Below are 16,154 nucleotides of genomic sequence, written 5' to 3' on the forward strand. Positions count from 1 at the left end.
ATTTTCTGTAAAAAATTCCAATAAAAATTATATTTTAAAAAAAATAAGTATTTTTGATAAACATTTGAATCAGGATACGATGCAGATTGGAAGAAAGATAGGGGCAGCATGATTCATTTTGAATTTATTCAGCCTCGGATAGACAACCGGCCAATAACCTCCTTCTGCTGTGAAGCTCAGTGTTTCTATTGTAATTACTGATGGGTGTTCCTTCTGTGTTCAACATTTTTGAATTGTTGCCAATTTAAACCCTTGCAGCAGTTGATGTTGACTCTTCTATCCTAAGACATCAAAAAGGCGGCACCCAATCTGACTAAACTTCTCAGGAAGAATTTCATCCAGACATTGCTCGTGTGAAAATGCCTTGAACATGAAAGAAAAGTAGAACACATCAATTTTTTTTGAGCTAATAGTGCCATTGTCATTTATTTCCTGCACGCCTGAATTTGCATAAGGACCAAGGAATTGTTCTCAACAGTCCTGATGCAAATCAAATCACTAGCAGGTTGACTTGATAATCTTGATTGCCTTCTAGTGGTGCTGTCCAACGACTAGAAAGCTAAATACTGCAGATGGTCTGCGGGACCTCATTTAAATCATGCTGCAGGCATAGAAATGGCTGAGAAGTAAACTATTTATCCTTAGAATCCAGTGAATTCATGGGATCCCTAATGTGCAGAAGGAAGCCATTTGGCCAAACGGATTTGCACTGACCCTCCGAAAGAGCACTCTACCTAGGCCCAATACCCCGTCCTATCCCGTAACCCCGCTCATTGATTATGGCCAATCCACCAAACCTGTACATCTTTGGACTGTACATCAACTGTGCATCTTTGGAGCTAAATCAAGTGACCTCAATGCGGCAGCAGAGAAGAGACATACCAAGAGGTGGAATATTTGGAGCACCAGGAAGAAGGTCTCGCAGATATGGGTAAATTTCACACAGTCACCTGAGGTTGGAATTGAAACCAGGTCCCTGGCACTGTGAGGCAACAGTGCTAACCACTGTGCCATCCTTATCATGGATGTGGAATTCATTAGCGTAGTACTGGAGATTTAAAATAAAATTTTAGAGTACCCAATTCCTTTTTTCCCAAATAAGGGGCAATTTAGCATGGCCGATCCACACACCCTGCACATCTCTTTGTGTTGTGGGGATAAGACCATCGCAGACACGGGGAGAATGAGTTCTCGCCGCCATGAGGTAGCAGTGCTAGCCACTGCCCCACCTTGTCGCCCTCGTAGTACTGGAGACCTAGTGTCGCTTTGTTGGCATGCGAGGCACCTCTGCCTACTTCCTGAATCAGGTCCAGGCAACAAATTCAACAAGATGATTGAGGACAATCTGTGGAGAGTGGAAGCTCTGAGCAATACCCTCTGTTAGAGTGGTGCTGGACTCATTCATTCTCTTGTTTGTGACAGGAGGTTGTCTGACAGAGTAACAAATGCACTCAGCCTCTTGGTGTGTCATAAGTGGTTTCTTCTCTGCTTCTCATCGGAGTCTATACACTGAACATATCCATGACCTTGTCTTTTCCCTTGGCCTAGTTACAGTTCATTTCTCCCCGGATGACACACCAAGTACTGATCCCAACTCTGAAGTGTTGGCTAGTGTAGACTTGAGAGATGAACAGCCACTTCCAACACTGATGAAGGTTCAACTCAATTTTATCAACTAACTTCTAACTAACTAACAGACGATGACTGTGGGTCTAAATGATGCTAACTTAAACTAGAGACCTAAGCCTTGTCCAAACCAGTTGATTCTCTCAGCACGTGGTGTTAGTCTGTGCTGGGCTGGATGAGTTCTTGTTACACTGAGAGGCAGCACCCAGAATGAGCGGGAACTGTGGTGCCCTCTGCCTTTATAGTGTGTGTATTCTAACTGGTGATTGGCTGCGGTGTTTGTTCATGTTGATTGGTCCCTGTGTGTGTCCATCAGTGTGTGTCTGCACCATGATATACTGGTGTATATTATGAAAAACTCTATACTAGCTGCTATGTTAGGTGCTGTGCCAATATCTGAGCTGATGGACGTGTGTGTCACATTAAGTGGCAGGGCCTTTACATCAGTACTGTGCTGTTGTTCAATCTATACCTCCTTGGGCTGTTGTGGCTGGTCAGGTGGCTGTTCGTATGATGTTTAAAAGCAGAAAATCACAAGTGGAAGGTAGAGATGAAGAGAGTGAGATACATGGGATGCAATAAGTCCATGGTCACACCATCAGCAACTTTCTCATCATGCCAGGTATCAGGGCGAGGGTGTTCAAGGAGCTGGGAAGAGTCATAAGGTCGGAACACACCATCATTCTCATTATTCTCCGAAATGCCAGATGCCAGTGGCCCCATCGCAGCCAACGCCATTGTGCAGAGAGCCATCTCCTCTGCAGGGCTCAGGTGTTATCCTTGCCTTCCAAATGCTCTGTTGGGCTCCCGTCTATTGTGTGTGGTTTTTTTCTTGCAAGACAGAGAACAGAGTTTCAGTGACCGTGTTGTGCTGTGATTTTGTGTCTTCTGTAGTTGAACAGCAGTGTAGTTACGTGCAGTGAGCGATAGGTGTGAGGTTGGCAGCATTGGTAGGTGTGGGAGGGTATGATGGAATACCTAGATGTTAGGCAGGTCTCAAGTGGTAGGGAGGGCTGCTGCATGTTTGAGGAGGCTGTGGTGCATTGGGCTGTGCGAGAGATTGGTGGTGTGGGTAGGAGATGCCAGATAGAATCATAGAATCCCTACAGTGCAGAAGGAGGTAATTCGGCACAGAAGACTGGACCAACCTTCTCAGAGGGCACCCTATCTAGGCCCTAGCTCCCACCTTATCCTCACCCAACCTTTTGGACACGAAGGGGCAATTGAACATGGCCAATCCACCAAAGCTACACATTTTGCGACTGGGAAGGAACCAGAGGAAACCCACGCAGACACGGAGAGAATGTGCAAACTCCACACACTCGCCCAAGGTCGGAATTTAATCCAAGTCTCTGATACTGTGAGGCAACAGTGCTAACCACTGTACTACCGTGCCGCACATATGAAGATGTATCCGCTGACATTGATGATCCACATGAAGTCATTGTACTTCTTGTGCTACTGCTAAGTCTTCAGGTCAGAATCCAGGAATCAAATTTCCTGATGACTTGCACATAGTCCATTCTCAAGATGGGTCATTGAGGGCCTCTTGGACCCCCAACAGAACAATGGTCCCTCTTTTCCTGCCCACTTCACCACCAATACATCTGGTGCCGCATCTATTACCCTGGGACCATGTCTCTGCCTTGGTGTTCAATTTTCCATTATTTAAGTTCCACCAATATTGTTCAATTAAGTTTCATTAAACATACAGTAGCCCTCCCTACCGCAGCTTCTCTTTAATGTACAGCCTGGCTTTAAGAATAGCAAGCTGGCTGCACCGTGTGGTATCTTCACAATGTTGAATGCAGAGACAGCTGCACTAAATTTATGTGTTGCTCATCTCGTTTGGAACTGACATTGGCAGCCTGTGAATTGTGATCACCATGTCTGCAGACTGGGGCACACACATTTCTGTTATGTTCTGTGTTGTGGTTCTAGTACAGATGCACACAGAACATCTAGTTCTTTGAGTAGAGACAGTAAGAAGTCTTACAACACCAGGTACATTTTGACTAGCAAGATAGTTTATTTAACAAAATGAATTTGTTTAACAAAATGAACACGTGGAAAGATAACTAACGGACTGCTTAAAAACACGCCAATTCTCAACCACATAATAATAATCTTTATTGTCACAAGTAGGCTTACATTAACACTGCAATGAAGTTACTGTGAAAAGCCCCTAGCCAAATCTCTCAATTCATCTGGTGAATCTCTATTGCCACCTGCTGGTCGGAGGTCGTACCGATAACTATATACATTGATAAATGACTATATGCATTGATGTGCACATGCATATCGCCACTTCCCCCTTCCTTTGTAAGTGTTAACATTTGGAAATATGACTGTGCTTTACAAAACATGATATGCATGATGAATTTAAACATGTACTTTACACAGTTCACTACAAGTTCAGTCTCTTCAGGTTTCCGACATGATCTCCTCAGCAATGGCTGAATAGGTGATCGTGTTCCACCTTCATTTATTGTTGGCGTTCCTGCTCAGTCTTTTTCTGAGGGTTAATAAACACTATAACTGGCGCTGTAGTCAATGGGATATGCAATGCTTGTCACTCCTGCTCATGTCTGGGAGACCATTGGAACACTGCGCCCTTTTTTTATCGCATCGCGGAGGTGAGAGGTTTTAAAGCCAGATTGGAAATAAATTTGCCAACAAAGTTGATCATCCCTAGTCTCTGTAAGTTGCTTTTTTAATCTGTGGGACGTGGCATCGTCAAAATAGCCTTTAACTTCTCATTATCCAACTGCACACCTTGAGCAGAGAGCCTGCCCCCCAAGAAAGTGTTGCTGTCAACCCCAATTCGGCATTTTGGTTTATTAAGCTTCAGGCCACTTTTATTCTTTGTAAACCCTAAAACGTCTTCTGTCATGCTCGTCATGTGTGGAACCCCAGATTATTATGTCATCCACATAGATTCAGATGCCTGGTCACCCTTCAACTATGTACTCCAGTGCAGCACGTGGAACAGTGGTTAGCACTGGGACTATGGCGCTGAGGACTTGGTCCGAATCCTGGTCCTGGGTTATTGTCTGTGTGGAGTTTGCACATTCTCCCCGTGTCTGCGTGAGTTTCACCCTCACAATCCAAAGATGTGCAGGTTAGGTGGATGGCCATGCTAAATTGCCCCTAAAATGGAAAAAAATAATTGGTAAAAAAACTATGCGCTCCATGGCAAGATGGAAGGTGGAAAATTTCTGACACATTCTAAATTATGCCAAATGACATCCTCAGGAAACAATAGCACCCAAAGGATGTGTTAAACATGCACAGCTTTGGGCTTGCTTCATCCAGCTTGAGCTGCCAGAAGCCTTTTGACACGTCCAGTATTCTGAAACATGTTGCTCCAGCCATCTCGCCTGTTATTTCCTCCCGCTTCGGAATCGGGTAGTGCTCTCTCTTGATGTTAAGGTTCAGGTCTTTGGGGTGACGCACACCACAGAATTAACCCAATCTGTCGGTGTATTCTCCCTTGGTGTACCTGAACAGGCGCTGGAATGTGGTGACTATGGGCTTGTCACAGTAACTTCATTGCAGTGTTAATGTAAGCCTACTTGTGACAATAAAGGTTATTATTATTATCCATAGTGGCAGACACCATAGAAAGCCTGAAGGTGATCTGGAAATGCAACTGGCAAAACAGAGGTGCCTAATGTAGGGAAATAATTCAGATTTGGAGATCAGGCATCCCACACAAATTCCGTAAATCTTAATTCTTCCTGACAGGCAAATCATTCAGTCAGTCTTGATTCTTTGAAAATTTTGCAGTCTAATTAGGAATTACAGGAATTATTGTGCAATCATTTAAATAGGCAATAAGTAGATCAAAGATTTCCACTCTAGATTCTCTTATTAATTAAAATATCTGGAGATGGTTTGCTGGATTCTCCATCGACGGGATGATCCATTTTGCCGGCGGCCCGGGGTTTCCGGACTGCGTGGGGCTGCCCCACAATGTGAAACCCCATTGACCAGCCGGCGTAATGGATCATCCCATTGGCGGGGTGAAAGAGAAATGTGTTGCGGTGGGTTCCTCAGTGCACCTGCTTAGCCTGACCTTTTCCAGAAGTTATTGATGTGACCATCAATTCACTCGGAAACTCGAGTCGAAGTAAACATAGGTTTTAATCAGCTTACAACTTTGCCTGCCTGCGACTGGTACATTACTGAAGGCGGTCCCGCAGACCAGCTGCTCTTATACTTCCTATAAGGGGCGGAGCCATGGGTGGAGCCCGTACATGCTCCACATCTCCCCCTGTGGGTGAAGCCACACAGTGGCCCATACATGGAGCCCACAGGGTTAATGGCATGGCATCATGCAACACAGTATACTGGTGAATTACTAGTGCTTATACATTCACCACGGTTATTTTGCTGGACCATGTGTTCTGGTCACTCTCCTATATAGAACATAGAACATTACAGTGCAGTATGGGCCCTTCGGCCCTCGATATTGCGCCGACCTGTGAAACCATCTGAAGCCTATCTGACCTACACTGTTCTATTTTCATCCATATGTCTATCCAGTGACCACTTAAATGCCCTTAAAGTTGGCGAGTCTACTACTGTTGCAGGTGTTCCACACCCCTACTACTCTCTGAGTAAAGAAACTGCCTCTGACATCTGTCCTATATCTACTACTCCTCAATTTAAAGCTATGTCCCCTCGTGTTGGTCATCACCATCCGAGGAAAGAGACTCTCACTGTCCACCCTATCTAACCCTCTGACTATCTTATATGTCTCTATTAAGTCACCTCTCAGCCTTCTCCTCTCTAACAAAAACAACCTCAAGTCCCTGAGCCTTTCCTCGTAAGACCTTCCCTCCATACCAGGCAACATCCTAGTAAATCTCCTCTGAACCCTTTCCAAACGTGGTGACCAGAACTGGACGCAGTACTCCAGGTGTGGCCGCACCAGAGTTATGTACAGCTGCAGCATGACCTTGTGGCTCCGAAACTCAATTCCCCTACTGATAAAGGCTAGCACACCATATGCCTTCTTAACAGCCCTATTAACCTGGGTGGCAACTTTCAGGGATTTATGTACCTGGATGCCGAGATCCCTCTGTTCATCTACACTACCAAGAATCTTGCCATTAGCCCAGTACTCTGCATTCCTGTTACTCCTTCCAAAGTGAACCACCTCACACTTTTCCGCATTAAACTCCATCTGCCACCTCTCAGCCCAGCTCTGCAGCTTATCTATGTCCCTCTGTATCCTATAACATCCTTCAGCACTATCCACAACTCCACCGACCTTCGTGTCATCTGCAAATTTACTAACCCATCCTTCTACACCCTCTTCCAGGTCATTTATAAAAATGACAAACAGCAGTGGCCCCAAAACAGATCCTTGCAGTACACCACTAGTAACTGAACTCCAGGATGAACATTTGCCTTCAACCACCACCCTCTGTCTTCTTTCAGCTAGCCAATTACTGATCTAAACCGCTAAATCACCTTCAATCCCATACTTCCTTATTTTCTGCAATAGCCTACCGCGTGGAACCTTATCAAACGCCTTACTGAAATCCATATACACCACATCAACCGCTTTACCCTCATCCACCTGTTTGGTCACCTTCTCAAAAAACTCAATAAGGTTTGTGAGGCATGACCTACCCTTCACAAAACCGTGTTGACTATCGCTAATCAACTTGTTCTTTTCAAGATGATTATAAACCCTATCTCTTATAACCTTTTTCAACATTTTACCCACAACCGAAGTAAGGCTCACAGGTCTATAATTATACTCCTCTTCTTGAACAAGGGGACAACATTTGCTATCCTCCAGTCTTCCGGCACTATTCCTGTCGACAAAGACGACATAAAGATCAAGGACAAAGGCTCTGCAATCTCCTCCCTGGCTTCCCAGAGAATCCTAGGATAAATCCCATCTGGCCCAGGGGACTTATCTATATCTCAGACAAATGCTATTCTTTTTTTTAAAATAATATTTATTGGAATTTTTTACAGAAAATATTACAACAAGTATAGCAAAAAGCAGTAATATGCAACTAACAGCCCCATAACATCCACAATTCCCCCCATACCGTAACATCACATGCATCACATTCCCCCCCCCCCCCAAACAAGAGAACTTAACCATAAATTAAAATTAGATAAATCAAATTTAAATAAAATAAGCCAACATAATCAACGTCCCCCCCCCCCACCCCCCACCCCCCCGGGTTGCTGCTGCTACTGTCCCAGTACCCTATCGTTGAGCCAGAAAGTCGAGGAAAGGTTGCCACCGTTTAATGAACCCTTGCACCGATCCTCTCAGGGCGAATTTAACCTTCTCAAGCTTAATGAAGCCCGCCATGTCATTGATCCAGGTCTCCACACTTGGGGGCCTCGCGTCCTTCCACTGTAGCAAAATCCTTCGCCGGGCTACTAGGGACGCAAAGGCCAGCACACCGGCCTCTTTCGCCTCCTGCACTCCCGGCTCTACCCCAACCCCAAAGATCGCGAGTCCCCATCCTGGCTTGACCCTGGATCCCACCACCCTTGACACCGTCCTCGCCACCCCCTTCAAGAACTCCTCCAATGCCGGGCATGCCCAGAACATATGGGCATGGTTCGCTGGACTCCCCGAGCACCTGGCACACCTATCTTCACCCCCAAAGAACCTACTCATCCTCGTCCCAGTCATGTGGGCCCTATGCAGCACCTTGAATTGGATGAGGCTAAGCCGTGCACACGAGGAGGAAGAATTTACCCTCTCCAGGGCATCAGCCCATGTCCCATCTTCGATCTGTTCCCCCAGTTCCCCCTCCCACTTCGTTTTCAGCTCCTCTACTGGCGCCTCTTCCACCTCCTGCATAAGCTTGTAGATATCAGATATCTTCCCCTCTCCGACCCAGACCCCCGAAAGCACCCTGTCACTCACCCCCTTCGCGGGGAGCGCAGGGAATCCCTCCACCTGCCGTCTAGCAAATGCCTTTACCTGCAGATATCTAAACATGTTTCCCGGCGGGAGCCCAAATTTCTCCTCCAACCCCCCCAGGCTCGCAAACCTTCCGTCGGTAAACAGGTCCTTCAGCTGTCTAATGCCCGCTCTATACCAATCCCCGAAATCCCCCATTCATGTTCCCCGGGACGAACCTATGGTTCCCCCTTAACGGAGCCTCCATCGAGCCCCCCACTTCTCCCCTATGTCGCCTCCACTGCCCCCAAATCTTGAGGGTAGCCGCCACCACCGGACTCGTGGTATACCTCGTGGGAGGGAGCGGCCACGGCGCCGTTACCAGGGCCCCCAGGCTTGTATCTCCACAGGACGCTCTCTCCATCCGTTTCCATGCTGCCCCCTCCCCCTCCATCACCCACTTACGCACCATCGACACGTTGGCCGCCCAGTAGTACCCCGAGAGGTTGGGCAACGCCAGCCCCCCCCCCATCCCTACTCCGCTCCAAGAAGACCCTCTTCACCCTCGGGGTGCCATGCGCCCAAACAAACCCCATGATGCTGCTGGTCACCCTTTTAAAAAAGGCCCTAGGGATAAAGATGGGCAAGCACTGGAAGAGGAACAAGAACCTCGGGAGTACCGTCATTTTGACGGATTGCACTCTGCCCGCCAGCGATAGCGGCACCATGTCCCACCTTTTAAATTCCTCCTCCATCTGTTCAACTAATCTGCTGAAGTTAAGCTTATGAAGAGCCCCCCAACTCCTGGCCACCTGCACCCCCAGGTACCTGAAACTCTTCACTGCCCTCCTGAAGGGGAGCCTCCCAATTCCCTCCTCCTGATCTCCCGGGTGCACTACAAATACCTCGCTCTTTCCTAAGTTCAGCTTATAGCCCGAGAAGCCCCCAAATTCCGCTAACAGTTCCATCACCCCCGGCATTCCCCCCTCTGGGTCTGCCACATATAACAGCAGGTCGTCCGCATACAGCGATACCCGGTGCTCCTCCCCCCCCCCCCGCACCAGACCCCTCCACTTCCCTGACTCCCTCAACGCCATGGCCAGCGGTTCAATCGCCAGTGCAAAGAGCAGGGGGGACAGGGGACACCCCTGCCTGGTCCCACGATAAAGCCTAAAATACTCCGATCTCCTTCCATTTGTGACTACACTCGCCATCGGCGCCGCGTAAAGCAGCCTCACCTATTTGATGAATCCCTCCCCAAATCCAAACCTCTCCAGCACCTCCCATAGGTACCCCCACTCAACTCTATCAAACGCTTTCTCTGCGTCCAGCGCCACCACTATCTCCGCCTCCCCCTCCACTGCCGGCATCATGATAACATTGAGCAGTCTCCGCACATTCGTGTTGAGCTGCCGCCCCTTGACAAACCCTGTCTGATCTTCATGAATTACCTCTGGCACACAATCCTCTATCCTGGTAGCCAGGATCTTCGCCAGCAACTTAGCGTCTACGTTAAGGAGTGAGATAGGCCTATATGATCCGCACTGCAAGGGGTCCTTATCCCGTTTTAGGATCAAAGAGATCAGTGCCCGCGACATCGTCGGGGGCAAAGCCCCCCCTCCCACGCCTCATTGAAAGTTCGCACCAGCAGGGGACCCACCAGGTCCGCATATTTTTTGTAAAATTCTGCCGGGAACCCGTCCGGCCCCGGGGCCTTACCTGACTGCATTTGCCCGATCCCCCTGACTAGTTCCTCCAACTCTATCGGCACCCCCAGCCCCTCAACCAGCCTCTCTTGAACCCTTGGGAAACATAGCCTGTTCATGAAGCTCTCTATCTCCTCTCTCCCCCTCGGAGGTTCCGACCGGTACAATCCCTCGTAAAAGTCCCTAAAGACCCCGTTTACTTCTGTCCCCTTCTGCACTACATTTCCACCCCCATCCTTCACTCCCCCAATTTCCCTAGCCGCATCTCGCCTACGGAGCTGATGCGCCAACATCCTGCTCGCCTTCGCTCCATACTCATATACCGCGCCCTGCGCCCTCCTCCACTGTGTCTCCACCTTTCTGGTGGTCAACAAGTCAAAATTGGCCTGCAACCTGCGCCGTTCTCCCAGCAACCCTTCCTCCGGTGCCTCCGCATATCTCCTGTCCACCTCCAGAAGCTCTCCCACCAGTCTCTCCCTCTCCTTCCTCTCCCTCCTTTCCCTGTGGGCCCGGATGGAGATCAGCTCCCCCCGGATCACTGCTTTCAGAGCCTCCCAGACCATCCCCACCTGGACCTCCCCCGTTTCATTGGTATCCAGATACCCCTCAATGCTTCTCCGAACCCTCTTACACACCTCCTCCTCCGCCAGCATCCACACATCCAGGCGCCAGAGTGGGCGCTGGTCCCGTGCCTCCCCCATCTCCAGATCAATCCAGTGCGGGGCATGGTCCGAAATCGCTATGGCCGAATACTCGGCATCCTGCACCCTCGGGATCAACCCCCTGCTCAGGACAAAAAAGTCTATCCGGGAATAAACCCTATGGACGTGAGAGAAAAAGGAATACTCCCGCGCTCTCGGTCTCCCAAACCTCCAGGGATCCACCCCTCCCATCTGGTCCACGTATCCCCTCAGCACTTTGGCCGCCGCCGGTCTCCTACCCGTCCTTGAACTGGACCGGTCCAGTGTGGGATCCAGCACTGTGTTAAAATCTCCCCCATGATCAGGCCCCCTGCCTCCAGGTCCGGGATGCGGCCCAACAAGCGCCTCATGAAGCCAGCATCATCCCAATTCGGGGCATATACGTTCACCAGCACCACCTTCTCTCCCTGAAGCCGACCCCTCACCATGATATATCTGCCCTCCTTGTCCGACACCACCTCAGCCGCCTCAAACGCCACCCTCTTCCCCACTAGAATCGCCACCCCCCGGTTCTTTGCGTCCAATCCTGAATGATAAACCTGCCCCACCCACCCCTTCCTCAGACGGACCTGGTCCGCCACCTTCAGGTGGGTCTCCTGGAGCATAGCCACGTCCGCCTTCAACCCCCTTAGATGGGAGACCACCCTGGTTCTCTTAACCAGCCCGTTCAGCCCCCTCACGTTCCAGGTAATCAGCCGGATCAGAGGGCAACCCGCCCCCCTCCCCTGCCGACTAGCCATAGCTTGGCAGATGTTCGCCCGAGGCCAGCACACCCCGCTCGACCCGTTCCCCATGGCGATAGCGCCTCTCCTCTTCCCCCCCGGCCCTCATCGGCTCCTTCTTAGTCGTTCCAGCAGCAACCCGGTATCCCCCCCCACCCCCTCCCCCCCCCCCAGGCTAGGACCCCTCCTAGCCGCGACGCACCCTCCATGGTACTTCCGTGAGTCAGCTGACTTCTGCTGACCCCGGCAGCTCCCGCCAAAACCTATCCCCTCCCGGCTTGGGGTCATCCCCCTCTTGCCACACCTCCTTGGCATTACTGCAGCGCGGGAAAAAAGACCCGTAGAGGCCCTGCCCCCATCGCAAGCTCCACCCCCCTGCCCCGCAGCACGGGAGACCAGAGGAAAGCCCGCACTTTCACACTGCCACACCCATCCTTCTGACGCAGTTCCCCAAAATCCAGTTTCCCCTCAATCCCCAGCCCCGTACAGAAGAGAACATATAGAACACAAACCCCCAACACTCCCCACCTACCCCACAACCATACCCAACAGACAAACCCACCCGTAAACAGAGCAAAAAGAAAACCAGCATACATAACACACATTTCGAAGTTGAAAAAGTTGAAACAGTTGGACCAAAACAGCCACAGCGGAAACAACGCCGGCCAAAGTATGTTCCCAGGCCCTAGTTCAAGTCCAGCTTCTCCGCCTGTACAAAGGCCCACGCCTCCTCCGGGAACTCGAAGTAATGGTGCCGGTCCTTGTATGTCACCCACAGGCGCGCAGGCTGCAGCATTCCAAACCTGACCTGCTTAGCATGAAGCACCGCCTTCGTCCGGTTGAACCCGGCCCGCCGCTTAGCCACTTCGCACTCCAGTCCTGGTAGATCCTCACTACCGAATTCTCCCATTTACTGCTCCTCTCTTTCTTGGCCCAGCGCAGCACACACTCCCGGTCACTGAATCGGTGGAACCGCACCAGCACCGCCCTCGGGGAACAAATGCTATTCTTAATGTGGTAATCTAAAAAGTGATTATGGGTAGCCTACTAAATGGCAGGGATTGCCATACAATGTGGAGCAGGAATCATGAAACAATAATTACAAGTTAATTTTTCACGGATATGAGTACATAGGATAATTGCAGCAACATTAAAACTTTGGGGATTACCAAACATTAATCAGACTATCTCCATAAAGGATTAGATGTGTCAAGGGAAATAATATAACATTATTGCCATAAAAGTTTGTCTGGTGAATCACTTGATCGCTTCTTGTTTAATCATTTCTCACATTAAGATTTATTTAGAGAACCAAACTAATCTGCAGACCCTTGGAGTGTGGGGATGCAAGTTTTGTTCTCCTTGGCCACAATTATATTGACTCCCTAATTGCGGGCATGTGATAAAATAGGAAATGAATTCCCCTCAAACTGCAACATCTCTTAGCTTAGACTTCCATTATTCTACAGTCGTTACGTTCTCTTACCCGCACAGTATGGAATAATACCAGTAAATGTTTTGTAGTGTGTTGAACTCCCAAAGCCTGATGTCTAATGCTAATATCACCTCAACCATTTAACCAGCTTCTGTTTTCCATTTAAGCATTCCACAAAGCATTGGGTAGAATTGTAACTGACTAGTGGAAGCAGGAGACTTCGGCTCAGACACAGAGACACTGCAACTACAGCCTCAATAGTTGTTGCAGCCTTTATGTAACTAGGTGACAAATCTCCATTGCTCTCCCTTGTGTGCACACAGCAACACTCCCTTTCAAATTCAACAACTCACCTTCAAAAAAATACTCCAATACTTTCACAGACTTTGCAAAAGTAGGAGTAATTCTAACGCATGTCACCCACCACTCGGATCCAGATATTTTAATTTTCCTTGTGTAGCTGAACTCATTTCAGCTGTGAGTAGGAGTTAACTGGACCTGCATGGGCCAAGTTTGCAGAACATGCCTCAAATCAGCTGGAATGCTTAAGTGACTTTACAATTTTCCCCATTGTGAAAGTTGTTTATGTACGGCACACCCAAACCTGTGCCCTTTCCAGCATGGGTGTAACACAGGCTGCACCTCATGTGGCTATACACACTATCTCAGGTTGGTGCTTCTGTAGCACAATCCACAGTGACACTCCAAAATCCAATTTTTGTAGTCTCTGGGTAGAAATGTCCACTCCTCCCACAGCAGAAATCGTGGTGGATGGACAAATAAGACCTGGTGGGAGGGCAAAAATTAGATTGGAATTTTGTTCTCTGGACTTTCATGGCGGCTTAAAGGTAGGATGAATGTCCCGTGGAGTTATGTCGAGAAACCTATCTGCATCTAATAAATTTCATTAAAAGACCAAAACACCAAAATATTGCTCCCTTTCCAAATTAAGCGCCCTGACAGCAGGAATATAGAACGTTCTGTTCCATGACTGTACATGGCAAGGTAGACTTCATCCTGGACTCTCAGGTCAGTTGACACTGCTTTTGCGCTCTTTGGGGCCACTCTCAAGTGCTAGTACCAAAGTTATGCCAAGGCCCTAAAAGGTACAGAAGCAAAGGGTGGGGGCAGAGGAAGGGTAGAGTGGAAGCTGGGCAAGAAATGCAGGAGAGAGAGTCTGGGAAAGAGGGGAAGAATATGTTCAGCAAAGGGATTGGGGGGTTTGATTTAGAGGGTTGATCCATGGTGTCAATGGTGGGGTCCTGGGGGTGGGAACTCAGGGTTCTGGTGGGAGGAGGGAATAATAACACTTAGAGGGGGGAGTGGAATGCAGTAAGGTGGGAGGTAATCCCCATGCCTCCTGAGCGATTCCCCCATGATGTGTACCTGGGATTTAAGAGTGATAGGTGTATTGGCCAGCCACCATGTTCACATATTACATTCCTTTGTTGATGGCACAGATGTGAAAATTAAGGGCACTCGCTATGGTGAGATCGTGTAGGGATCAATGCAACTGGACGTTCTTTAGGGTGAAGAGTGAACGTTTGACCTCTGAATGCATGGAAAACATTGCATCATTTGAATATCCGTGGGATCCATGGGACTTGGAGAAAGAATAAAGTAGAATATATTTACTAAAGTTCAAAGTATAGGGAGGCACAGTGGCACAGTGGTTAGCATTGCTGCCACACAGCACCAAGGATCCGGGTTTGATCCCGACCCTGGGTCACTGTGTGGAGTTTGTACGTTCTCCTCGTGTCTGCTTGGGTTACCTCTAGGTGCTCCGGTTTCCTCTCACAATCAAGGGGGACAGCAGTCGGGGAGTTTGGCTCTTCCAAATCTGTTGCACTATTACTGGATGGCAAATGCGGAGAAAATGCGGGGCTGTAGGAAGGAGTTGGAAGCTTTGTAGGTGCGGATGGAGGCGGTGTCCTTTAAGGGTCAGGGTTGTAGGCGCTGGCTACGACACCGCCGCCGCTAGCCCCAGGGAAGTATTCTGGGAATCTGGTAGTGGTAGCCACACTGAGGATCTGGGGGCAATTTCTACAGTACTTCAAGTTGAGGTGGAGTCGAGGGTGATGCCGGTAAGAGGAAATCATAGGTTTGATCCAGGGCCGGTGGATGCGAATTTCTGGGGATGGGTGGAGAAAGGGGTGAAAGAGATGAAGGATCTGTTTCTGGACGGGAGATTCACAATTTTGGAGGAGTTGGGGGTGAGGTATGGGCTCCAGCATGACAAAGGCTTTAGGGATGTGCAGGTGCGGAATTTCGCAAGGAAGTCCTCTTTGCTGGATGAGTTGTTGTCGGTGGGGGATGGGGGGTTGCAGAGTGGGGTTGTCTCAGTGGTTTACGGTAGGCCTATGGAGGAGGATAAGGAGTCTATGGAAGGGATTAAGGCTGAGTGGGAGAAAGAGTTAGGAATAGGCCTAGAGGACTGATTATGGTGTGAAGTGCTTTGAAAGATCAATGTGCGAGGCTGGGGTTGATTCAGCTAAAGGTAGTGCATAAAGCGCACTTAACGAAGGCGAGAATGAGCCAGGTGTTTGAGGGGTGGAGGATAGTTGTAAGCGGTATGGGAGGGGTGAAGCCAACCATGTCCCATATGTTCTGGTTCTGCCCGAAGTTGGAGAGATATTGGGGGTCCTTTTTAGCACCATGCCCGAGGTTCCGCACATGGAATTGAAGCCGGGCTCCCTTGAGGCCATATTCAGGGTGTCAGACATGCCGAAGTTGCAAATGGGTGGGGGGCAGATGTCTTAGTCTTCAACTTGCTGAATGCTCGTGGGCAGGTCCTGTTGAGGTGGAGGTCAGCTTCTTCTCCCAGTTCCTCTGTGTGGCTGGGAGGACCTGTTAGAGATTTTGGCCTTGTAAAATGTGCTCTGAGAGGGGCAGACGAGGGGTTCCACAGAGATGGGGTGTTTTCTGTTTGCAGTTTGGAAGTTGCTGCCAAGGGATGTGGGGGGGGGGGGGGGGGGGGTGCGTGTCAGGTACTGTTTGTGTTAAAATGTTGAAAAAAAACATTTTTCAAAAAAAAAATAAAAAATATAGATCCTGGTATGGAGGGGGAATTTCAAA

This window comes from Scyliorhinus canicula, chromosome 13, assembly GCF_902713615.1.
Source record: "Scyliorhinus canicula chromosome 13, sScyCan1.1, whole genome shotgun sequence".
NCBI lineage: Eukaryota > Metazoa > Chordata > Chondrichthyes > Carcharhiniformes > Scyliorhinidae > Scyliorhinus > Scyliorhinus canicula.